Here is a 26,026-nt window from a genome sequence, read left to right as displayed (position 1 = left end):
CGCCTGTAAGCAGCATATAGATGGGTCTTGTTTGGTTTTGAATCTAATCAGCCACCCTATGTCTTTTGATTGGAACATTTAATCCATTGACATTAATTATTGCTAGGTATGTACTTATTGCCATTTTGTTACTTATTTTATGCCTGTTTTTGTCATTCTTCTCTGTTCTTCTCTAAGTTTATTCCCTTGTGGCTTAATGATTTTCTTTAGTGGTATGTTTGTGTTCCTTTATTTCTAGTTTTTGTGTATCTAGGGTAGGTTTTTGAATTGTGGTTACTATGAGGTTCATATACATTGACCTATAACTATATCTACTTGTTTTAAACTGATAATCATTTAAGTTCAAACACATTCCAAAAGGTCTACATTTTTTGTCATATTTTACATCTTCATCTTTTTCTCTTAACTGTTTATTATAGTTATAACTGATTATATAAGTTTTGTCTTTTAATCTTTTGTACTAGCTTATTTAAGTGGTTGGTCCACTGCCTTTACTATATATTTGCCTTTACTAGTCGGAGTTTTCTTTTCCTATAAATTCTTACTTCTTGTAGCCTTTTCTTTTCCACTTAAAGAAGACACTTTTATACTTCTTATAGTGTTGGTTTAGTATTTAAGAAATTTTTTAACTTTGGTTGTCTAAGCTCTTTACCTTCCCTTCAATTCTGAATGATAACCTTTCTGGGTAGAATGTCCTAGGTTGTAGGTTTTTCCCTTTCAGCATTTTACATATATTATGCCACTCCCTTCTGGCTTGCAACATTTCTGCTAAAGAATCAGTTGATAGCCCTTTGGGGGTTCTCTTGTTAAGTAACTCTTTTTTCTCTCTTTTTGGCCTTTAAAATTCTTTCTTTAATTTTTGCCATTTTAATTATGATATGTATTGGTGTGGCTCTGTTTGGGTTCATTTTGTTTGAGACCCTCTATGCTTCCTGTACCAGGATATCTCTTTCCTTTAGGTTTGAGAAGTTTTCAGCCATAATTTCATCAAATATATTTTTTACTTTTTTCTATTTCTCTTCTCCTTCTGGGACTCCTATAATGCAAATGTTAGTACACTTGATGTTGTCCCAGAGGCTCCTTAAACTATCATTTTGTTTAACTTTCTCTATATATATGAAATTAGGTGAAACGGTTACCTACCCTGGTCTTGCATGGGTGCCTCTGTGTGGGAGCACCTCTATGCAGTCCGTGTATGCCCAGTGGCTTTGATGGGAGAGCTAGATCTGAAGTGAGCGTGGGTCACATCTTCCCCCAGTGTGTGCTGGCAGCTATCACCTTGGTGGGCGGTGGGGCTAGAGATGAAGGGGTTAGAGCCAGAGTCAGGTGTGAGCTTCTCCTATGTCCAGTGGCCATGAACACCCTGCGGCGGCGGGGGGGTGGGGGGGGGTGGTCCCAGGGTGCTGCAGCAGAAGCCCTGAGGGTTGACTCTAAGCTGGTTCAGTTCCCTCTATGTGTGTGTTCTTCCCCATGGCAACGTTACCGTCACCCCAGTGAAGCAGCGCTGGAGCAAGAGGGGCCTGAGCCGGCATGTGGTGGGGACTGGGGCGTGTGCTGGGCAGTTGCAGGAAACTGGCCAGAGCCCTGTGCTGTTCTCAGTCTGCTTCCTCTGCCTTGTTCCCCAGAGTAAGTGGGCATGTGTATGGGCTCTTCATGAAAGGAATCTCTGTTTCTTACAGTCCTCTGGTGAGTCCCACTGGCTTTCAAACCAGCTAAGGGACTCAGTTTCCCAATGTCAGACCCCAGGACTGGGGTGCCCAAAATATGGCCCTAGCTCCTCACTCTTGAGAAGGAGGATCTCTGAGCCTGTGATATCCCCCTGCTCTTCTGTGTCCCCACCTAGGGGCATGGGTCCCAAACTGATCACTTCTCTTCCCTTCCTATTGTACTTTGTGTAGATCTTTCTTTACAGCCTTGGTTGTAGAAGAGTCTTCCTGCCAGTCTCCAGTTTGTTTTCAGTGAAGACTGCTCCACATGTACCTGTATTTTGGATGTGTAGGTGGGGCGAGGTGAGCTCAGCATCCTCCTACTTCGTCATCTGGAGCTCCTCCTCAATTATCTATCTTATGATCATTTTTATCCTAAATATTTTCAATCTATATTTTCTTATCTTTCCCATCAACTACTAATATTAAGATGACCTGGTCAGCTCCGCCTTGAAAGGCTTGGACTGGTGAGGCAGTGAACTTGGAGCTCTCCCTTCTGTTCCTTTGGCAGGCTAGAGTCTCTGAGCTCTCAGCCCTCGAAGCAAAGTCAGGGCATCTCTACCTCTCCCACCTTGGCCAAAAGGAGAATGATATTACCTAAACTGGCCAGAGTCCAGACCAGCAGAACTCTTTCTAGGCACTGCTTTCTTTCCTTAGAAGAGAGGATTGATATCTGAGCCTAGGAGGAAAGGTTGGAAGAGATGGTATCAAATAGCCTTAGAAAGGAGCATCTCCTAGTGTGTACACCCTGAAACTTGCTACAAGTTTGACCTCAGGTAAATTACTTACCATCTTTGTATCATATTGCTTTCATTTTCTAAGTGGAGATAATAAGGTCTACTTCACAGAAGTGTTGGAGGTTTAAGTGTGAAAAACTATCAAATTCAAGGCAATGACTAGCACTGTAGCAGCATTCCATAGATAGGTGTTATTGATCATTCTTTATCTAAGCTGCTTATGCTATATTCCTCTTATATTCTAATGGTCTTTTGGCTTTGATTGTAAAAATATTTGCCCCATGTTTTCCTTTTCCCCTCCCTTTTGTCCTTATATTTCTCTATTTTTAAATTAATCTTTTATTAGTTCATGAAAAGGGCTAAGGATTTTTTTTTTTTGAGTTGATTCTTTTTAATGGATATGCTATGTGCTTCCCTCTGTCTGAGGGTAATAATTATGCTATGCTAAGGTCCTCTTGTGCTTTGTTAACTCTGATTCATTGGCTATAAGCTCTTTTTTTTTTTAAGAACTTTTATTGAGGTACAGTTAACAGATAATAAACAGCCTATATTTAGAGTGTACAATTTGGTATCCCAATCTCCCAATTCATTCCCCCCCCAACCCTCCCAGCTTTCCCCACTTGGTGTCCATGTGTTTGTTCTCTACACCTGTGTCTCTATTTCTGCCTTGCATTTCCTCTTTCATAGTTGTTAGCATTTGCCTTATGGATTGAGGTGCTCCTATATAGGGTGCATATATATTTATAATTGTTATCTCCTCTTCTTGGATGGATCCCTTGATCTTTATGTAATGTCCTTTCTTGTCTCTTGTAACATTTTTTATTTTAAAGTCTATTTTCTCTGATGTGACTCTTGCTACTCCAGCTTTCTTTTGATTTTCATTTGCATGGAATATCTTTTTCCATCCCCTCACTTTCAGTCTGTATGCGTCCCTAGGTCTGAAGTGGGTCTCTTGTAAACAGCATATATACAGATCTTGTTTTTGTATCCATTCAGCTAGCCTGTGTCTTTTGGTTGGTGCATTTAGTCCATTTACATTCAAGGTAATTGTCGAGATGTATGTTCCTATTACCATTTTCTTAATTGTTTTGTTTGTGTTTTTGTAGGTCCTTTTCTTCTCTTATGTTTCAAAGGGCTAAGGATTTAAAAAGTCAGCAAGGATTGCAAAAAAAAAGACACATCTATCTCAACCACACACATGCGCACACGCGTGCGTGTGCGCTTGCTCGCACACACACACACACTCTCACAACCAAAATAGCATTGCCATTGGCTTTGGGTCAGTTTAAACCATAGTTCACTTCTCAGCTTAACCATTTCCCACTTATGTAACCACTGGCTATTGTTTAATCCTGTGAAAAATGCACATGTGCCCATAACCCCAGCTCTGTGGTTATAGCTCAACGGGATAGCTGCTTTTAACCTTGAGCTTCCCAATCTAGGAAACAGGGGTACTAATGATACCAATTTAACACAGTTAATATGAGAATTAAGACAATAAAGGACCTTCCCTGGTGGCACAGGTGTTAAGAATCCACCTGCCAATGCAGGGCACACGAGTTCAAGTCCTGGTCCAGGAAGATCCCACATGCTGCAGAGCAGCTAAGCTCGTGCACCACAACTACTAAGCTTGCACTCTAGAGTCCGAGAGCCACAACTACTGAGCCCATGTGCCGCAACTAATGAAGCCCGTGTGCCTAGGGCCTGTGCTCCACAACAAGAGAAGCCACCGCAATGAGAAGCCCGCGCACCGCAGTGAAGAGTAGCCCCCACTCATGTGCAGCAACGAAGACCCAAATCAGCCAATAAATAAATAAATAAATTTATTTTTAAAAAAGACAATAAACCAGGAACTGACTGTCGTACATGAAATCAATAAATAATGGTTGCTACGACCCAGCAATCCCACTCCTGGATATATATCTAGAAAAGATGAAAACTCAAAGTCAAAAAGATACACACAGCCCAGCATTCATACTAGCACTATTTACGATAGACAAAACATGGAAACAACTCGTGTCCATCAACAGACAATCGGTTTAAGGAGATGTGGGGTGTGTGTATGTGTGTGTGTATGTGTATGTACACAACGGAATATTGCTTGCACATAAAAAAGAATGAAATATTGCTGTTTGCAGCAACATAGATGGACCTAGAGAATATCATACTAAGTGAAGTAAGTCAGATAGAGAAAGACAAATATATTATATGATGTCATTTGTATGTGGAATCTAAAAAATAATATAAATGAATCTATACACAAAATGGAAATAGACTCGCAGGCAGAAAACAAACTTAATGGTTACCAAAGGGGAAAGGGAATGGGGGAGAGATAAATGAGAAGCATAGGATTAATAGATACAAACTACTATACATAAAATAGGTAAGCAACAAGGATTTACTGTATAGCATAAGAAACGATATTCAATATCTTGTAATAACCTATAATGGAAAAAAATCTGAAAAATAATATATACACATTTATGTGTATATATATGTAAATATACATACATACATATATATAAAACTGAATCACTTTTTTGTACACCTTAAACTGACACAATATTGTAAATCAACTATACTTCAATACAGAGAAAAGAGAAAACAAAATGAAAATAATAGTTGCTGATATTTTTTGAAGCAAATACAGTAATTCTCATTATATAAAGGGTTAATTAAACTTAAGTGAGCTAATATGTAAGAGGCTTTGCACAGAGTAGGAACTCTGACACTTCTAATTTCTACTTTCTCTTTTTTTCCCTCTGTGCTCAGTGAAAAAAGCTACTGAAGTGGGTTGATAGGAACACTCATTGTGGACAATACACACCATTTGCTGAAACAGAGCTGACTAGGTTATTTCTTTTCACCAGTGCTAGTAATGATGTCTAGCAGATAAAATCTCACTCACAGAAAGACCTAACTGACTCACTGAGGGGACTGTGAAACCCCCTTGACCTCAATCAACCCAGCCAACATCCCTCCCACCATTGGTGGATGCCAGAACTTCGCTTAATCCCTTACTCTACATTTTGATGCCTGTTAAACCATTAACACTCCTACAAGAAATACTTCTGAACAACTATTCCTATCTTCTCTAGAGTATGAGAGTGGAAGAGATTTATAAGCAGGTTTTCGGGATTTATGTTTAGGGATTTGCTTGAGGAAAGGTGGAGAGGTGGAGAGGAATGCTGAATTCCAGAGGTAAATGGGAAGAAGAGCCACAAACCTGGAAGGGGAACATATTGAAGACAAAGAGGGAGGGATGCACAGGAGGGAGGCTCCAGAGGGAGGGTACATGGGGATATATGTATAAATACAGCTGAATCACTTTGTTGTACAGCGGAAACTGGCACAACAGTGTAAAGCTATTATACTCCAATAAAGATTGAAAAAAATAAATAAAAAGTATATTAAACATAAAAAAAAGAAAATGTTGCCTATTTTGGAAATCTGCCCACATTGAATCCTTAGTTCCAATAAATAAGAAGCCTCCGCTGTGTATTGACACCTAAGCGGGTCTCATCTTAAAGAGGAAAGCACACACTTTCTTGCCTTTCTCCTTGCTGTTATGTCAACCTTAGAAATGGGTGACCCTCAAATGGACTGTCCTAGTTCTTCAACTCTTTCCTCATTGAGTTAAAGCTTTTGGGGTATATCCTCATGAAATTTACTTCAGGGAAGATGGGACCAAAATAACGTTTGGTTTAGACGTTCTAAAATGAAAAGTGAAATGACTCATCATTGAAACTAGTGCTTGCATGGAATAGCTCCCCAAGAACTGACAAGAAAAAGAGGAAAAAGAAAGGAAAAATAGGTTTCATTTAAAAAACTCTTACATTTGAACAATTATCCCGGAAGACAACAAAACAAGGTATTTTGAGTGGGATTTTTTTGGGGGGACATGACCACATTCTACCATGATATACGGAGTATTCTGGGAGTAGGGAGGCGGGATTGTTGAAAGTCCAGGAAAAGAAGTCATAATTTGAAGTAAGTAAGGATAAGAATAGAAAACCCTTCTTATGGTTTCAGATATATCCGTAGTTGCTCTGTTCTTTTTTAAATGTAAAATATTTAATTCCACAGTTACCTACCTTCGCAGTTACCTATGAAGCACAGCTGTTTCTCCAGGCACAAACACATGGGACAATGCTCTCAAGACACAGCAGTGAATTCCTTTTACACTAGGTCTGAGGAATGGTGGCAGAGGGGGATTTCACATTCTGTGGATTTCTCTCCAGTTTCTCCGTGTTACTGAAATCTCATTGTTACACTCAGAATCTGTCTTCTTGAGATCACTTTCAAAGTATTTCACTGCCTATGACAAGACAGAGTAAGGAAAATGCTGATGAGTTTGGATCCCTTTCCCCAGTCTCCCACCTCTTCTATCTTAGAGTTCGGCATCTCATTCCTCTGTTACGTAAGATGCCCTATTAGAAATCCCTGCTTGACTTTGACATATATCAAAGGTGCTGACTGGCAAGGCACTGGGTACAGCTTAAATTCAGTCTTTAATCGTGACCACTTTTCAAACATTTAAGAGGGTAATTAAAAAACTTCAGAAAGCGCTTGAAAACATCACTTAATGGCAAATCCAGATTTTAGTGAACCTGTCAGATGTTTTTACCCCTTTCCTGATACCAGGACCAGAAGGATAAGTCAATTTCTCAATATTTTCAGAAATAATGTCTCAGACGAAAGTGTGAGCTGGATGTTCTATTTCAGTCTGTTCTTCCTCATTTTTACGTATTCCTTTCTCTTTTTCCTTGAAAGATGCTACGGAATAAAAAAATGGTGATACTCTTCAAAGTTCTGACTTAAAAGTAATGATATAAAATTTCTTAACCTGAGATAAAGTCTTGAAAAAAAGGAATCCTTTTTTGGATCAAAAGATTAAAATGATTTATTTTTAAACCCATTAAATCTGAACTAACTGGTATTCCATTTGATTTATCATACTGAAACAAAATCATCACTAAGGCACCCCAGCATTTTGCATTGATAGCTTTAATTTAAGGAGTCCCAGATGAGAGGGCTATGAAGAGGAGGCAGCACTAGGCTGTCTACATATTTATATAAAATATATTTATTTTTCAACTAGTAAGTTCCCTAATAAGTCATTCTGTATATCGAGAATTTTACTTCAGTGGAAAAGCTGCCTCAATTATTTGTTTTCATTTCATGACAAAATCAGAGCATGTTCACTAAAACAAATAGATTGCATATTAAATACAAATGTACTGATAATATTCACTAGATAACCATGATGTGTCTCCTGGAGGGCGAGAGACTCAGAGTGCCTACTTTCCAAGAAAATTATGTGCTTGCTGTGATATGTTTCTTATGCCTTCTGTAAATCTTTAATTTCACTTTAAAATAGATGTTGGATTTCATGCTTCCACAAGAGGAAAACCTGAATTCACAAACAGAGGCACGTGACATGAGATACATTAAAAATATTTTGCAAATAGAATATGCCAGAGTTAGCAGAAAAGTATGCTTTGGGGGAAACTTCTATTGTGAATAAAATTGTTTGTCACTTTTATTTTGCCGGGAGGCAAATTAGTCATTGCACAGCCTGTTCCATTTCTTTCTTGAAATCAGGTCACTTAATCCCTTCTGGGATGTGTTCAGAATGAGAGCCTATATTTTCCCCTCAGATTAATCTGGAGAGAATTTCAAGTTGCAGGTCTTCATATAATAAGGCGCATGCAAATGGAGTCTAAAATGTTTGACACTTTTAATGATATAACTTCATCCACAATGGCATTACTTGTGAATATAATTTAAATGAAAATGTAGGTGAACCAAATCCCCACATGACCTCAGCAACTCTAAAATTATATTCCTGTAATGTGCCTTATACCTCCTATACCCTAAATGCAGCTGGTAACCTCTAAATGCCAACATTTGTGGATGGAAAACTATTTCTGAGCACAGTGTGTCATCTGTTCCTAGGATATAACAGCTATTATTCATTCCTCTGGGACAGGAATCCATGTGTAATAATATTTATGATTTAAAAGTAGACCTAGCCAAATGCAGAAATGTTCGAGTCATGATCCGGCCTTTTTTTCCATTTTCCTAAATATAACAGCACACACTGAGGAGGGCGGGTGATTTGGCTTCAGGTCTAACTTAAAAGCTGAACAACCATTGCATAATTATTGAACTGATATTATCTCTAAGAGTAATCTGCAAGATATAAACCTTTCCTGTCTTCATAAAATAATCAAAGTAGGCATTTTAATGCTAGTTGAAATACTTTTTCACATAGGAAAAACATCTAGAGAAAATTAGAACAGACAAAGATAGAGAGATTGATAGATAGATAGGCAGATAGAATAATTCTCAAATGATCTGTAGTGAAGAGCTAGTTTATTTTGTTTTTAATTTCCAACCTGTCAAGGATATATACACTTATTAAATTTTAAAAATGATGAATAGAAAGTGAAATAAAAAGTAAGCAAAGGCATACAAACTACAAGTCCAGACTTCCATTATTATATTCAACAGTTAAGGAAATTACATTGCAATGAATATCACCAGAAAAAGACTAACAGGAAAATTGGTTAGAATCTTCTAAATGCTTCCTCTCAACTTTGGCACTTCTTTTACCACAGACTGGTGCCGGTCCACGGACCATATTTTGAGAAACACTGAGATGCCTTTCTCAAAGATGCCTTGTCTTTCTCCCTATTTATGTCATACTTGGTACATATCTCAGCATCTCTAAACAGTGCGTTAGCAGCAGCATCTTAGTGAAACGTAATTTTTTTCTTCTATGCCTGCTCATCCTTATCTGGTAGCTGGAGATGATGCTGCAAGGCTGGGAAAGGTGGCACGCTACAGACACATGTTAGATGCGATTCCTACCCTAAAGAAACATAAACCACTAAGAAAGGAAAGCATCGTGAACTTCTTAATGAAGTGTTTCCCACTGTGGTCATGGGCTAGTGGAGTGTGATAGACTTCTTTCAGGGTGGAATTCCTATGTGCACCAAATAATGTCAGCAGCCTGAATAAATGCTTCATGTATGTGAATTCTGCCACATTTCCAACCAATGAATGCAGCTGTGATTAATAAAATATTTGTTCAATTTTAAATGCTACCAAAATCAATTGTAATTATATGCCAATGTGTATGTGCTCTGCTGGTACATTCCAGAGATATACCTAGAGTCATGGGGGTGGGGTGGTACTCAGAAAGTGGGAAACACCAGTAAACATTTTTCGAAGAGAAACATTTTTTAGAGGTGAGCCTATGGGGTTGGAGAAGGCAGTGGGTATAATAGAAATTTCAGTTTGTGCTTGAGGAGTGGGTGTGACTTTTTTTCATAGAAATCATTCTAGATGGAGGAAGTAACTCAAGTTAGCATATAAAACCACAGCAAACTCTCCAGTGGAAAGTACAATAGGTTGTGGGGGTGAGTTGGTTAAGAGAAGATTATGGGGTACTTGGAACACAGCTAAAGGTGGACTTTTATCCATTATACCAGGGACAGTAAGAACATTTTAACAAAAGTCTAAATCTCTGATTGACAAACAGTAACTCCCTAAAGCTTGATGTTGACAATGACTCCGAAGTTGTACCCATACTCGAGGAGGGAAAGTATTGTATTTGGTTACTGATGTCAGCCACAGACACGTGCTAGGGAAGCAATGGCAGACATTTATTATTTCTTCCCCTGAGCTGTAGTTTCCAAACCTGTCTGAAAGTCGAAAAGCTTATGGGTTTTAAAACATTCCACTCTACAAGGCTCACAGCATCTAGCAACTGGTCTATAGAGTAGAAAGGAATTAAAGACTTTTGAGTACATAAAGGTGAGATATAAGATGGAAATCTACATGCTGGATGCAGAATGGGCAAGAGCCCAGAACATGAGCTGATAGCAGGTTGTGACAAAATAAGTACACAACAGAACAAACCAAAAATCTTATTTGAGAAATATCTTAAAATGTCATAGAATATTGGAGCTGAAAATTCATCTTAAAATATTATAGGCCCTCTTTGTTATACAACTCCCCACTGACTATCTATTTTACAGTTGGTAGTATATATATGTCTGTGCTACTCTCTCGCTTCGTCTCAGCTTCCCCTTCACCCCCTGCCCCCTCCCAAACCTCGAGTTCTCCAGTCCATTCTCTGTATCTGCATCCTTGTTCTTGTCACTGAGTTCATCAGTGCCATTTTTAGATTCCGTATATGTGAGTTAGCATACAATATTTGTCTTTCTCTTTCTGACTTACTTCACTCTGCATGACAGACTGTAGGATGGAAGATGCCTTAGAGGGCTGGGGGGGGAGGGTGGGGGAGACTCGAGGAGGAGGGAGTCAAGGAAGGGAGGAAATACGGGGATATGTGTATAAAAACAGATGATTGAACTTGGTGTACCCCCCCAAAAATAATAAATAAATAAATAATAAATAAATAAAAATAAAAAAATAAATATACATGTTTAAAAAATATTATAGGCCAACTTTCATTTGAAAAATATAGAAACAGAGACACAGATATTAAGTCTCTTGCTCCAAAACATTTGTTAGCAACTTAAAGAACATGAATTAGAACCATAGTCTCTTCCAATATCCATTTATGACATCAATAACACTTAGCAAATCATTAAATGTCAAGATCACAATTAAAGAATCACGGACAATTCTAAGATTTTGAGACTGAATTAATGGGAGGATAATAGATTCACTGTCAATACAGGGCTTTATATTTTAATTTTGAAAACAAAATATTTGTTGATGAAATGGGCCATTAAAATATAACACCTTTATTAGCAGAGGTATTTCTCCCTTAAGTACACTATTTGGTACACTACATTAGTCAGGGCAGGCTAAATCAGGCTGCAGCAGCAAAGGTCCCTAAAATCTCAGCAACTTAACACAACAGAAGCTCATTTCTTGCTTTCAAAAAGTGCACCCATTGGGTACAGGTGACTCTCAAGGGCAGCGATTCTTAAACCTACAGGGGTTAACCCAGCATTCCGGGCTCGTTATCCTAACAATTAAATGCTACTATCCAGAAATGATGCGCATCACCTCACTCCCATCTCTTTGGTTAAAGCAAATCACATGGCTATGCCAGCTTCTAAGGAGAGGGTAGTGTAACTGTCCTGTGCACCTGGAAGAGGAGATGCTGGTGAATAGTCATGATGCTCCCCACAATGACAGGTATAGTAGGATTTAAAAGAAGGGAGAGATGAATGTGTCCCAGATGAGGAGTATCTCACATATAAGTGAGCGTGTTCTGCTAACTTTTTCGGGCCAAAAGTCTTGTGTGGTTTTTATGCGATCCCTGAAGGGATTCTAGTCCACAAGAATGTAAATAATCAGGAAAGCTGTGTTTTTCTATTTCTCCATATGGTATGTAGCTCAAAGGGAAATGCTGTAAAGGAAAAACGAGTTCCAGATCAAGAGTGGGATACATTTTATGACAACGTTATGCCAAGTAAACAAACATAAATTTAAAAGACATCCACTTTAGCAAAAGAAAACTCTAATCTACCTATGAAATCGCAGCATAAGAATTTACTGATTCTTCCAGTTCTGACATCTAGGTAAATACGTGTGTCTGTAGATGGATTTGTGAGGATGCTGGTGCTTGCAAGTTATCTTCCTGAAGAATTTTTAAAGGGACCCTTAAGAAACCGTCAGGAGTACTATAGCTACACTGGCCCCTCTATGCTAAGCTATAACTTCGCAGGACGATTTTGGAAAAAAAAGAAATTAGAATTTTTTTTAAAAAAGATGCGAAGCTTAAATTCTCAAACCCCAAATATTGGTTGAGTAGCCACAACAGCAAAGTAAACTATGCACAATTAAAAATTACGCTGATCGGCAAGTCATTTGTTGCTATGGTGTCAAAAGGCTGCATTTTCTATATGTTCTAGAAAGTTAAAGGACTGTGGTGGTACATTCTTAATTTTTTATTTCCATTTCTCAAGGATGTTGGAAAGCATCATTTCAACAGGGAAAATGTTGCCTGGTTATTTACACAGACACTATATGAAGCTGACATTTTGTGAATTTCGTGCCCTAAGGTTGGTTCTCTGGGAGCCAATGTGAGGAGCAGTAAAAGAGCCCATCCCAGATTTCCATTTGTCTGGGAGTGTTGCTCTTCCCCAAGCAGAGAATGGTATGTTTTTACGTGTTGCCAGCTCACTGGCTTATACTGATAAAATGGCAGAGCAAGGAGCACGTCAGAGTACCAGTGTGCAAGTTTCTTTGGAGCGGAGTTTCCTGGGGATGGGTGTTGTGCATGTACAACTGGATTAAAAATGACATCTTATTTTCCAAAGTGGCTTTGCCAATTTCCACTCCCTCTGTTGACGTCTGAGAGTCTCTTTGTCCCATGAAGTACAAACAAGGGGGGCTGAACTAGCAGTGCATACATCATGCTGCTGAAGGAGTTTCTATTGGGGGAAACACAGAGATGGCATGAGTATAGGTAAGTGGGTCTCCCCTTGTCCCTGTCATTCTCTGAGGCAGCAAACAGCAAACTGATGTGGCCAGAAGTCAGACTCTGGGAAAGGAAATCCCACGCCTTGGTCTGAAGGTTTTCAAGAATCACTGTTGAGGAAGCATGCACATCTCCCCTTGTGAGATCAGAGGCTCCAATGCAACAAAAAAATAAGACGTGGCAGAGTCTTGGCCAGCTCACTCCTATCAGCTCTGTGTTGATAGCTGGGGGCATAGCAGCTGCCTTTCTCCTGGCAGGATCCATCCAAGGGCTGCAGTCCAAGCCTTCAGTTGACATCTGAAGTGCTGAACTCTAGCCAGTTTCCATGGAGCTTGGAAGGAGGCAGTTCCTTTTCTGGAAGGCCAGTCTTCAGGGGGACCCATGTTGGACAAATTAACTCCTACCTTGCATTCCACATCCTTCCCTTTCCAGTATAACTTAGTTATTAATTTTTGAGTTAATTATGTTGAAGTTAGAGTATGCAGTACTATGACTGTAAATCTTTGAAACTTAAGACTTTCTTTCTGGCCTAGCATATCATTAATTTTCATAAATTTTCTATGCATTGACAGGAACAATATTTTAAATGTATCTATTATGTCAAACTTGTTAATTGTATTGTTGAAAACTTCTATAGCCTTATTTTTGTCTCACTAACCTATCAATCACTTACAGAAGTATGTTGAAATCTTCCAATATGCTGGTGGAATTTTAGCTTCTTCTGTGTAGTTTCGTACATTTTTGGTTTATTTATCTGAGGCCTATTTTGCAAGATGCATACAAGTTTATAACATATTTTTCTGATGAATAAACACTTTTGTTGCTATGTAAATGATCCTCTTTCCCGCCTATAATGCTTTCTGCTATAACTTGATTTTGTTTTGTATTATTGTCCCCCCCAAACTTTCTTTTAATTAGCATGTGACAGGCATTTGTTCGATACTTTTAATTTTCAACTTTTCTGTGACCTCTGTCTTTTAAAAAGCACTCATTTTTTTTTTAACCAGACAGAAAAAAAAAATCATTGAATTTTAGTGGGGAATTTATTTCTTTACTTCATGGATTATGAGTGCTGACATTTTTTTTTTCCACCTTATTTTCTACCCACTTGTTGGTTTACCCTTTCTCTAGGCCACTTCAACTGATGTTTATTTTCCTCATTTTATTTTTTTAACATCTATTGGCTTGAAAGTTCTGCATTAAATTGCTATTTTTTAAGGATTCCTATGGAAATTTTAACATGCATTATTAGCTTAAGATGTTTAAAGTTAATAAATATCTTAACTCTTCTACATAAGAGATGAACTTTAAAACAATCAGCTCCAGTCACCTATCAAATAAGATTTGGTTTTGTCCAGAATTCAGGTCTATCTTCATATTTTAACTTCCCAAATTAGATATTATTATTTTTACATTTAACCAATGTTTATTTGGACTTAATAACATATACATTATTTTAGTTTTGATTTGTTTCACTTCATTCAGACATACCTCCTGGAATCATTTTCTTTCTAACTGAATACATTCCTGATGTTCTCCCCTCGGGAGGGTCTACTGCTTGCACAAGAGCTCAGTTTTTGTCTGAAAATGAATTTATATCCCCCTTGTTTTTTCTCCAGGTATACATTTACGAGTTAATGGATACTTTCTCTCAGCACTGTATATATCTTATTCCGTGACTCCTGCCTGCCATTGTTGCTGCCAGAAGCAGGCTGTCACTCTCACAGCTACTCCTTTTTAAGCGCTATTTGTCTTCCTTTTTTTTTTTTTTTTTTTTTTTTGGCACACGGGCTTAGTTGCTCCGTGGCATGTGGGATCTTCCTGGAGCTGGCATCGAACCAGTGACCTCTGCATTGTCAGGTGGATTCTTAACCACTGCGCCACCTAGGAAGCCTCTGTCTTCCTTTTTAATAACTGATTGTGAGAGCTTCTGTGTTCAGTGCCCTTTGAGTTCATTATCATGTACCTAGACAAGTTTCTTTTACGTTATTTTTCTTGGGATTCATTGGGACCTTTTAATCTGAGGACCGGTGTCTTTGATCTCTTCTGGAGACATCTTAGGCATCATCTTTAAGAATGCTCCTATGCCCCTTTTTTAAATCTCTGTTTAGACATATGTGCATCTTAAGTGATTTTTCATATTTTTCATTCCCTGTCTCTCTGTACTGCATTCTGGGTAATTTCTTCAGATCTCTTTTCCAGATCACTAAGTAGCTCTTTGGTTGTGTCTAATCTGCTGTTAAAATCATCCATTGCACAGCAATGGGTATAAAATAGGCCCAAGGATATACTGTACAACATGGGGAATAGAGTCAATGTTTTGCAATAACTTTAAATGGAAAGCAACCTTCAAAAATTAAAAATATTTTTTAATTTAATAAAGAAATAAACACTACATATCTATCTAAATAAAGTGTTTTGCTCCATATATTCCATCTTGGACCAATGCCCATTTACATATAGTAGAGAAACATATGTTCCAGTGAGTGTGTGTGTGGTGTGTGTGTGTGTGGAGAGAATGGTCTAAAAGTGGCTACTCCAAATTGATATGTACTTTTAGTGTAAAATACACTCTGGATTTCAAAGACTTGCATGAAAAATGTAAATGATCTCATTAATCATCTTATATTGATTGCATGTTGAAATAATACTTTGAATTTATTGGGTTAAATAAAATGTTACTAGAACTAATTTCATTTGTTTGCTTCTACTTTTTCCTATCTAGTAGATGTTTTAAAATTGCATATTTCTTAAAGCTGTTAATTTTCTAATTTAAAATTCATTTTACATCTCTAGAATTATTATTCAGTTCTTTTACTGGTAAGTACGATATTGATATTTCCTATGTTAGTCACACTTTCAATACTCTTTTACTTTTTTGAATATGTGCATCATAATTACTTCACATTCACTATTTGGTAATTCCAGTACTGACCGTCATTATAGGTGTGATTCCAAAATATGTTGTTTCTGCTGACTCTCTCCCATGGTGGCTCATTCCCTCTTGTACTTATTAATCCCTGGAACTTTTTCTGTGAAAATTCTGTGTTTAATTTACATTCCTCCAAAGCAAACACATTTTTTTTTGCCAGGGCTATGGAACTCTAGCACTTCAGCACAAAGCAAAACAAATGCTCACCTTGTAAGTTTTGGGGGAAAGTCATATAGGCATTATGATATGTTTTCACTTTTTGTTAAAGTATAATATATATACACAGAAATATAAGTGAAGGGCTTATATCTAAGTGAAGGGCTCAATAACAAACTAAGCATAACTGTGCAGTAAGCACCCAAATCAAAAAACAGGATATTACAGGTAACTAGATAGAGATGCCCTCCGCAGGCTCAGCACTACAGTTATAGGTATAGTTTTGTTTTCATCCCTTGGTACTCAGAGCAAAGGCTGAATTCAGCAAATAACCTCAAGGTCTCCTATATGGGTGTAGCCCCTGTTCCTAGGGTTTGGCTCTGCTTCTTACTTGTTGGGGTCCCGGGCTTTTTTCCTGTTCCTCTGTGAGTGGTCAATTTAAACTCAGGCTTCAGGTAGTTAGGGATGTGCAAATAACCCCAGGACAAACATTGTTTCTAGTACTTTAATATTCTCCAGATTTGAGCTTTTCTTTTGCTTCTGATCTTAGTTCTTATTTTCCCAGAAGCTCAGAGATGTATGAGAGAAAGATGGAGACAGAGAGATAGAGAAGAAATGTTGATTTTAACATCTAAACCAGCAACAGGGAATCAGTTCAATAAATTGTCATGAATGACAAAGATAAAAATTATGCAGCATTAAAAATCTTGTTTGTATCCATGATATTATTAAAAAGAAAACAGCAATTCAAACCTGTATATGCAGGTTTGTAAAAACATTCATGTGTTTATAGAGACCTAAAAATACAGGAAGGAAATGAATTAAAGTATTACTAGTGATTTTCTTTGGGGAATGGACCCACAAATTCTTTTATTCTTATGCTTTTCTGTATTGCATACAAGTTACTCATTGCTTAAAATGAACAAAAATTCGGAAGAATTAAGAAGAAAGAGCAGAAGCCAGAAACACTTTTCTTGTCCACCTTCACTCCTTGTCACACACTCAGACTATGTCAGTGACACGAGAGAAGTTGGAAAAAAACTGAATAGCCCCAATTATGCTCAACAAGCAAAATCCACCTCAAAGTGCACACAGCCCTGCTCTGTCCTCTACATGTGATGATGACCAGCAAATGGAAAACGCAACCTTGTCGAAAAGGAAACTTTGGGGCTTCCCTGGTGGCACAGTGGCTAAGAATCCACCTGCTGATGCAGGGGACACGGGTTCAAGCCCTAGTCCGGGAACATCCCACATGCCTCAAAGCAACTAAGCCCACGTGCCACATCTACTGAGCCTGCGTTCTAGAGCCTGCAAGCCACAACTATTGAGCCCATGTGCCACAACTACTGATGCTCATGCACCTAGAGCCCATGCTCTGCAACAAGAGAAGCCACTGGAATGAGACGCCTGCACACCACAACCAAGAGTAGCCCCCACTCGCCACAACTAGAGAGAGCCCAAGTACAGCAACGAAGACCCAAAGCAGCCAATAAATAAATAAATAAATAATAAATAAGTAAATAAAAAGAAAAGGAAGTTTTGACTCTTTCCACGCATGGGTTTTCTTTCAAGTCTCTGCTTTAAGCTGCCTTCCTTCAAACAGCCACTGTAGGTATAGAAGGGATAGAACAAAACTCCTCACAGCCTCTCATTTACGGCTCATAATTTTCTGGTTCCTTGGTTTGATGGACCTTGTGAAATACTGGAAGGCATAAGCTAAAGACAGAAAGGAAAAGCAACAGTAGCTTTTTGCAAATATCCATCACTGCAAATAGGTTATTAGGTAGAAATATGCCTTCTTTTCCAACGTAGCATGTTGATCTGCACTCACGTTTTGGGGACAGTAATTAGAAAACAGGACCAGCTATTGAAGACCACTTGTAGGACAAAGTTTTAAAAAAGATGGAAATAATTTTCCTAAAATAATGCTTTTGTGTTTCTTTCTCTTTGGAGTTGTGAATAGAGCCACCTCAGTCTCTGAAGTCTTGTCACTCAAAAATAAAGTGGTACACGGACCAGTAGCATCAGCATCACTGGAAGCCTGCAGCGGATGCAGGTTCTTGGGCCCTACCCCAGACCTACTGCATCAGACTCTCCAGGGATCTATGGTTTAACAACCTCCCTAATAATTCTTATATACTCTAACACTTCAAAACCAGTTGAGAATATCCAAAAATAATATCAAGAAATCACAGCTCAAATTGAAAAGAAAAGGAGGCAATTTTATTCCTCGAAATATCTGAATTCCTCTCTCATGTGAGAGAAAAACCGACTGTAAACCTTCACCCTAGGAGCCATGATTAAGTGTGGGAACTCTACATACATCAATAAATAGAGGTCAGGGTTGCATTTAAGTGGCCTGGTCCATGCCTGCTTCCCTTTCACAGTCAAGCCCCAGGAATGGACTTCTTGTTCAATTTCTCCTTTCACATCTTCTTTGAAGAAATGCAACTTTGAACTAACAGTGTCGCTGTTGGGAACGGTTTTGTGCCTGCCACAAATTGTGTCTTCCTCTGTGCGACACTTCAGTGAGCCAGTACGAAAATAGGGACAAAACCAACAAAAACTTGCAAGGAAACAGGAAATGCTCTAAACACAGGATTTTGTCAGCTTAATTTAGTTCTTCTTTTCTTATGCATCACCATGCTATATGATTTTCTACCCTTTCTTTTAGAATCATGGTTAATTGAACATATAAAAATTTTTTTGACAACAAGCATATGATAAAGTATGAGAAGTAAGTGAAAAATCTAAACTATACCTTTGGAATCTTCTTTTTTAGTATTATTCACCTCTAAGGACCAACACTTTTATAAACCCAACTTTTGAAAAATGTTGATTAATCATTTACTATGTGTTAGGAACTTTTTAGGGTTGTAATTTCCTCCCATCTTATTTCCTATTCTCTCTGAATGCTGCATTATGCTAATAGAACATATTGAACTATGTTAGAGGTGTGTATGAATGACTGTTTTCCAAATATTTTTCTCCCTTGCTCACGTATCGGTTATCTAATAATGCGTGTAACAAAAAAATCACAAAACCTCCGCGGGGTATGGTAGCATTTATCGCTCACGTGTCAGGGGTCAGCAGGGAAGCTGACCGTGTCTCCTGGCTGGGCTTGCTCACTGGGCTGTGCACCCACTGGCTCTCCGTTGGTCTAGATCAGACTCAACGGAGCTAACCGAGGAGCTGGAGTCTGCCCCATGTGTCCTTCACTTTCCAGCAGGCCACCTTGGGCGCGTCCTCATGGAGATGACAGAGTTACGAGCAAGCGCAAGGCTTCTTGAGTTGTAGACTTGGAGCCATCGCAGTCGCACTTCTGCTTCATTCTATTGGCCAAAGCAGGCACATGGTCAAGTCCGGAGACAGAGGCAGAGGACGCTTCCAAGTTAAATGGCAAGGGGGATGCATGCAGGGTGAAGAATCAGGGTTGCGTTTGCAATCAATCTACCACACCCCCTCATCCGGTCCATCAATAGGACCTGTCTAGCCCTCCTTGGAACTACTTTCCACATGCAGGCCAATTTTCTCTCTGTATCACTACTACCACTTCAGGCCATCATGACCTCTTGCCTACAGCTTGCTAACTGTTCCGTTCACATCTTTCTCATCCATTGCTTCTCAGCAATTCTCAACACAACAGTCGGAATAATCTTCTTAAAAAGAAAATCTTTCTTTGGCATTCATTTGCTTAAGTCCACTCAGTGGTTTCCTGCTGTTCTCAGGATAAAGGCAGAAATCCCGAATATTGTGTGTAAGGCCCTGCCCCACGTGAATGTGGAATCTGACTCTCTCTTCAGCCTTACTTAGCTCCCCTGTACACTCTTGGCTCCAACCACACTGGCCTTCCATCACTTTCTCCACTGCTGCTCTTCTCCACACCACAAGGATCCTCTACCTCAACTAGTCTTTCCTAGTTCAAGTCTATGCATCTGTCAGATTGCCATTCAAACATCACTTCCTCAGCCCCATCGCCGGCCCCCACAACCCTATAACACGGTGTCTTAATTTTATGTCCTCAAAGCTGCTTATAATTTTCCATCACTATCCTCACCATATTTTTATAACTAACAATGCTCTGAGTCATTAATTGATTAACGTCCACCTCTCACTAAACTATATAACTCCATGATGTCAGAGGTCAGGTCTGTAAATTCGATGTGGCTCCCTAAAACATTTGCTAAATTATTTAAAAGAAAAATAAATGATGTTTTACTTAATTTTGAATACACGATTTCTTTTATCTTGAACTTAAATGAAATGACTACATGGGATGGTGCTGTGTACCTAAACTCTTTTTAAAAGGCATTACTTATAAAAATTGCAAAACATCAGTCATTTCTCTGCCTTCCAAATTTAGCAGCCAAATCCTCTCTAATTTGTGCACATATGCCTTGCCCCTGGGAATAAAACCATGAAACAGATTAACCAGATTGCTGGTAAAATTAAGTAAAACCTAATTTACTTTTCTTTTATAGTTTAGCAAATGTTTTAGGAAGCCACATTGAACTTACAGACATGACCTCTGATATCGTAAAGTTTTGTAGTTTATTTTTTTGTCATTTAAAAAATGATTCCATCGTCTATAGGGGGAAAGCATAAATTCAAGTCTGCACCAAAAGGTATAAAGCAAGTTTTTGATTTGTATTCTCACAACTGAGGGGCACTACCTACACATTCAAGGTAAATAGTATTTCCCTCTTTGACAAAAACCTGAATTAAAATGAAAACTGAAAAAATATATGCATGCAATAGTATGTAATAGTGATTTGGTATAATCAAATTTTAAGTATTTCAGAAATTTGGCTGATGATTTTAATGTGTGTGGACTTGATGAGCCAATGTAAATATAATAGATCATCCTAGAAAAGTCACTTATTACATTCAGGAATACTTCCCTCCTAATTCCACACTTTATTTTTTTTGTGAATCTGTTCTCAGACCCAAAAAAGGGAAGCCCTTTAGAACTCTCCCTTTCATGGGGGTTTGATGGGATTCAGACCTTGGATTTGAATTGGGCCATTTGAACTTGAATCCGGCTGGACCCTGGATTTGAACCTCCTCCTGGCTGGTTGTAATTAGGACACAATGACAGTAAGCTGTCTGCAACCAGAATGTCGGATAAATTCCAAGACTGAATCTCCTCCTTTTAGGGAGGGTATATAGGCTACTGAGCAATTAGAGAGAGGCAGTCTGTGAGAAGGAGGGAAGGAGAAAAAAGGGGGTAAGGGAACCCCCCCTCTCTCTTGTGGGGAGACAGAAAAGGTAAATGAGAAAGTGTGTAAGAGCAACCAAGGCATCCTGGGTTCCTGATGCTCTCTTTTCCAAGTCCAAGCCTGGAAAAGCCTGTCTGTATTTTCTGTCATACATTCTGAGAGAATTCCTTAAGCCATGTAATAAATTCCATGCCTTATTCGGTGAGTTTCCTACAAGAAAATAATTTCCTCTGTTTCCTATAAGAAAATAATTCCTGGTCAAGACAGAAAAGAGAAGAGGACGGTAAGTACATTCAAGGCCCAAAGGTTATTGTCTTTTCAGAGTTTCACTATAAAGTCTGGGTCCTTTCATTCTTGGGATGACTTCATGGGATTCTGACTTTATCTGGGCATTTGCTTCTTATGGTAACCCTAAAATGGGGCCTCCTGTGGGAGAATCATACACTTTCAGTGCCAGGGGAAAAAAAAAAACCTTCTAGGAGTTCTTTTGTTCTAGCTGTGCATCAGCCACTTGTGAAATTTATAGGAGCATGGAATTTGGGGTCCAGCCACCCTGTGTCAGTGAGTCCAGAGTCACTAGATTGACATCTACAGGTGATTGTTATATTTATGTATTATTGCACTATTATTATTGTACTATTATTATTAATATTGTATTATATTATTATCATTGTATTATTATTGTAGAAATCAGCCTACCAATCCTTCCTTCAAAGATAAAATCATTGAGGCCATTATCAAATAACTATTGCTGTGTAACAAACAACCCCTAACTTCACGGGTTAGAATAATAAGAATGCTTGCTTATGAGTCTATGGGCCAACTGGGTTGCTTTTCTGGTCTTGGCCAGATCCACACTTTCATATCGGCTTACAGAGGTGCTCTGCTCTCATAGCTGGGTCCTCTCACATGTTTTGGGGGAAGCACGCTGGATGCTCCAGAAGGGGCTGCTGCCCTGTGGTTTCTTGCTCCAGCAGGCAGCTCAGGGTTCTAAGACAGACGAGCAGAAGAGTGGAAGGCCCCCTGAGAGGCAGTTCGGAACTGACACAGGGTCACGTCCTCTGGATTCTATTGGTCATTGCAGGTCAAATGGCCCAGCTAGATTCAAGGGTTGGGGAAATTGACTCCATTTCTGGGTGGGAGGAGCTACCTAGTCTTGCAAGTGATGTGAATCCAGGTGGGGTGAATCATCTCAGCAAGTTTTTGCAATCGATCTAACAGAGGTCCATGAAGGGTTACGTAAAGCCCAGGGCAGCAAAGAAACAGATTCCCTAATATTTAGTTGAGTGTTTTCCTACTATTCAAGCTTAAGATCCCCTTCTCACAGGTTTTAAATACAGGTTCTCCCTTCCAGCTTCCCTTGGACAAATGCCTGAGAATGCTAATGGCAAAGGTTGGCTTTGGTTCCCTTTTTGCTCGAGACTCCGTGTCGCCTCCCATTAGCCGACACGGCCTGAAGTGAGTCACTAACTGCCAGGTGGCTTAGAAGGACTCAGAACACAAAGCCAAGATGCCTCTCCAATTTAGCCCAAGTGACCCAGTCACCTCCATTAGGATGAATGCATCTTGGGATAGTGCAAATCATGAAGATTTCATTCTGCCTTCAAATGCAATCCTCGGGAGTGATTGCCTTGTCTACTAACAGCCAAATAAGCTCATTTCAGCAGAGGCAGAACTGGATGCAAATCAAGTGAAAGCTAGATGCTGGAACTAGGAAAGCAGCAAGATCAAACAGAATAAAGAGCCATTTATGTGACAGCTTTGCTCCAGCAAACAGCGTGGAAAGAGCAATCAGTCGCTGACATTCCAGGTCTCCTGACATCAGTGTTCCTATAGCACCTGCTACTTCCTGCATCCCAAATCTCACATCACAGAAATGCAATGACACTATGTAGAGCCAGCAAATCGTAGGACCTGCTTCTCTTAAATCAGTGATTCTCACTTTGGTGGCCCAATGAGATCCTCTGGTGAGTTTGGAAATACTGATGTCTGGCCTCAGCCTCAGTAATCCTAATTTGATCAGTCCAGAGTGTGCCTTGGGCATTGGGATATTTTAATTTTAACTCAGTCTTTCTACTCAGCCATCTTGGCCGTTCCTGTCTACATTTCTGTACTTAGTCTCATTCTCAGAGAAGTACTAACTTCCCTGTGTAGGACTGTGAGTCTCAATTTTGTCTCTTAACTCCCCATTGAGTTTTAATGTATGCCTGATTTGAGGACTTAAGGAGATTCCTGGCTAATTCTTAACTCATGCAAACAATGCAGTGTTTTAGGCATCTGTTGTGTGCAGAGCATTCTGCCAGACGCTGTGATGGAGAGGAAGTGAACCACTTGGTCCAAAGGAGAGGAACGACGTCTAGGGAGCTGAAGTCACCCCGAGTTCAGGCACCATAATGATGAATCTATGAAAAAGGTGGATTGCGTGCTAGGACAGCACAGAGGAGGGGACAGCCCTCCAAGGCTACTAGTGCCCTAGCTTGTTCAGAATCGCCCACAGACCTTCCCTGAGCAACAGCCACAGGCTGGATAAATGACTCATTCAGGATTCAGAGCCTGGAATCCAGACGTGAATCCTTGTTCAACCCATGCCCTGTGAGTGGCCCTGGAGAGGTGATTTAAATCCCCAGTCTCAGTTTCCTCAGTTGTAAAATGAATGCAATACTTGTTTCCTACCTCAGAGTTGTGAGGCTTAAATGAGGTAGTTTAAGTAAAGCAATAAGCACAATGCCTGACACACAGTAAATGTTCAATGTATGTTAATAAGTAATTGATAATTTACTATTAACTCTATTAATATAGAATAACAACAACAATAATAATGCCTGCTCTTCAGATCATGTCTGGAGGACATTTTCTTTGACCAGGGTATGGGAAAATACTGTAAATTCTGAAAGTTAGCAGAAGTGAGAATCAAGGTGGAAAGAAGAGGCAGAAGAGACAAGTGAACACAGAGTTGGACTAAGAAAGTGTGCAGACATAATTTGCATGATTTCAAGTGTGCTGCAAGAAAGCTAAGAGGTCATGGTAAGTCGACCTCCCCCTGCCTCGACACCACATACCGCAGGGTTAAGGAGACCCCACAGATCTTCCTTAATGCCTGGCAAGGCACTCTTCACTCCCCACTTAAAACCAGCTGAGGGCCCAGGCCCCTAAAGACATCAGAGACAATCCCACCATGCCTTTCTCCTCTTTCCTTCAGTCACCAGAGTTTATCCTGGGCTCTCATCCTTAACAAACCCTGTTTGTCCTCTTATCTAACCCAGTCTAACCCCTTCATGACCTCTCAAACTCATCCTCTCCATCATCTTTAATCCACACAGTGTACCATCAGCAAATCCCCCAATATCCTCATCTCCTTTTCAAAATGAACCCTTTTCCATTTGCCCTTAATTGGAACCAGGCTGCCCCCAAGATGTGGCTCCCTACAGTCACTCCAAGGACTAGCTGTAATTGCTTGATTCTCTCTCCATTTACTACTGAATCTGGTAGACTCTTTACTCCTTATCACTACTTCCAAATAAGTATTCTTCTCTTCTCCCTAAACAACTCCATCTTCCTTGGATTTATTATGGTTGAGCTACATCACCTCCTTGTTGCTGCCATCAACAGCACTATCAGAAATTTTCTCACTTATTAAAGACATTTAACAATCTCCTTACTTCTTGAGTTCTAACAGGATTCCAATCATCATTCTTGGTCAGTCCAGTGGCCATATAGATGATGTATCCATCACCTTGACTCCCAGACCTTTATCCTTCTCATCTTCTGTAATCTTCCCCTTACCTTTTCTCCTACTTCAGCCATACATTACCATGGCCATCTCTGGACCTGGTCATTTGCTTAACATTACCAGTAACTTTTCCCCCTCCAAATCTCAAGTTCAAGTATCCCATTCTCTCACCACTCCCTCCTGTCTTTCCAGTTCACACCTTCTAGTAGCCTGACTCCCTCTATTGTAATGTGACTTCCGACTTATTGACTCAGCCACCTTGTCACTGTCTATTTCCGCCTTTATAACTTCCCTTTCCTCCTCCTCTGGCTTAGATTCGATTCATCATTATGGTGACACCCTCATATTATCATATGCAGGATCATACTCTCATGCATTAATCAGAATTCTGCTGAAATAATGCTACAAATGGTTCAAAATCTCTATGGCTGTTAAGAAGAGGGATTTATTTCTGAATCGTGCATCTGCAGGGCAGCTGGGGCATCTCTGTATTAAGCTGCAAGCTTGCTTCAGATCTAGTCCACATGACCTCATTCTGGTACATGCAGTTGCCTGGAGCAGGTTTTTCTCATGGTGATGGCAAAAGCTCAACCGAATCAGCCAAATAATACAAGCATGTTTCAAGTCACTGTTTGCATGACAACTGCTTGTACTCTATTGGCCGGAGAAAGTCACATGGCTGGACCCAAGGTCAATGAAACAATGGCTAATGGTAGACACTGCAAGTCACATGGCAAGTGGTGTAGATGTATAATCTTATTTACTGAAGGAAGTGAAAATTGGAACAATAATTCAACCCATTCCATCTCAACTCCATTCTCTCTCTCTCTCCCTCTTTGAAATCGCCAAACAAAACTCCAGCTCCTCTTTAAATTCGTGGAATCCACTCTGAAATAGCTGAACATGGGTGAAGAAAAACTCCACACCCTGATGAATGACCTCACCTTGTATTCATGACCACTGACCTCATGGTGATGGCAAGAGCTCAACAGAACCAGTCAAATCATACAAGCATGTTTCCAGTCACGTAAGTGATTTGCAGAAATTCTAAAATTCCATGTCCATTTGCTCTCTC

This window comes from Hippopotamus amphibius, chromosome 12 (genome assembly GCF_030028045.1).
Source record: "Hippopotamus amphibius kiboko isolate mHipAmp2 chromosome 12, mHipAmp2.hap2, whole genome shotgun sequence".
NCBI lineage: Eukaryota > Metazoa > Chordata > Mammalia > Artiodactyla > Hippopotamidae > Hippopotamus > Hippopotamus amphibius.
This window is presented reverse-complemented; position numbering follows the sequence as displayed.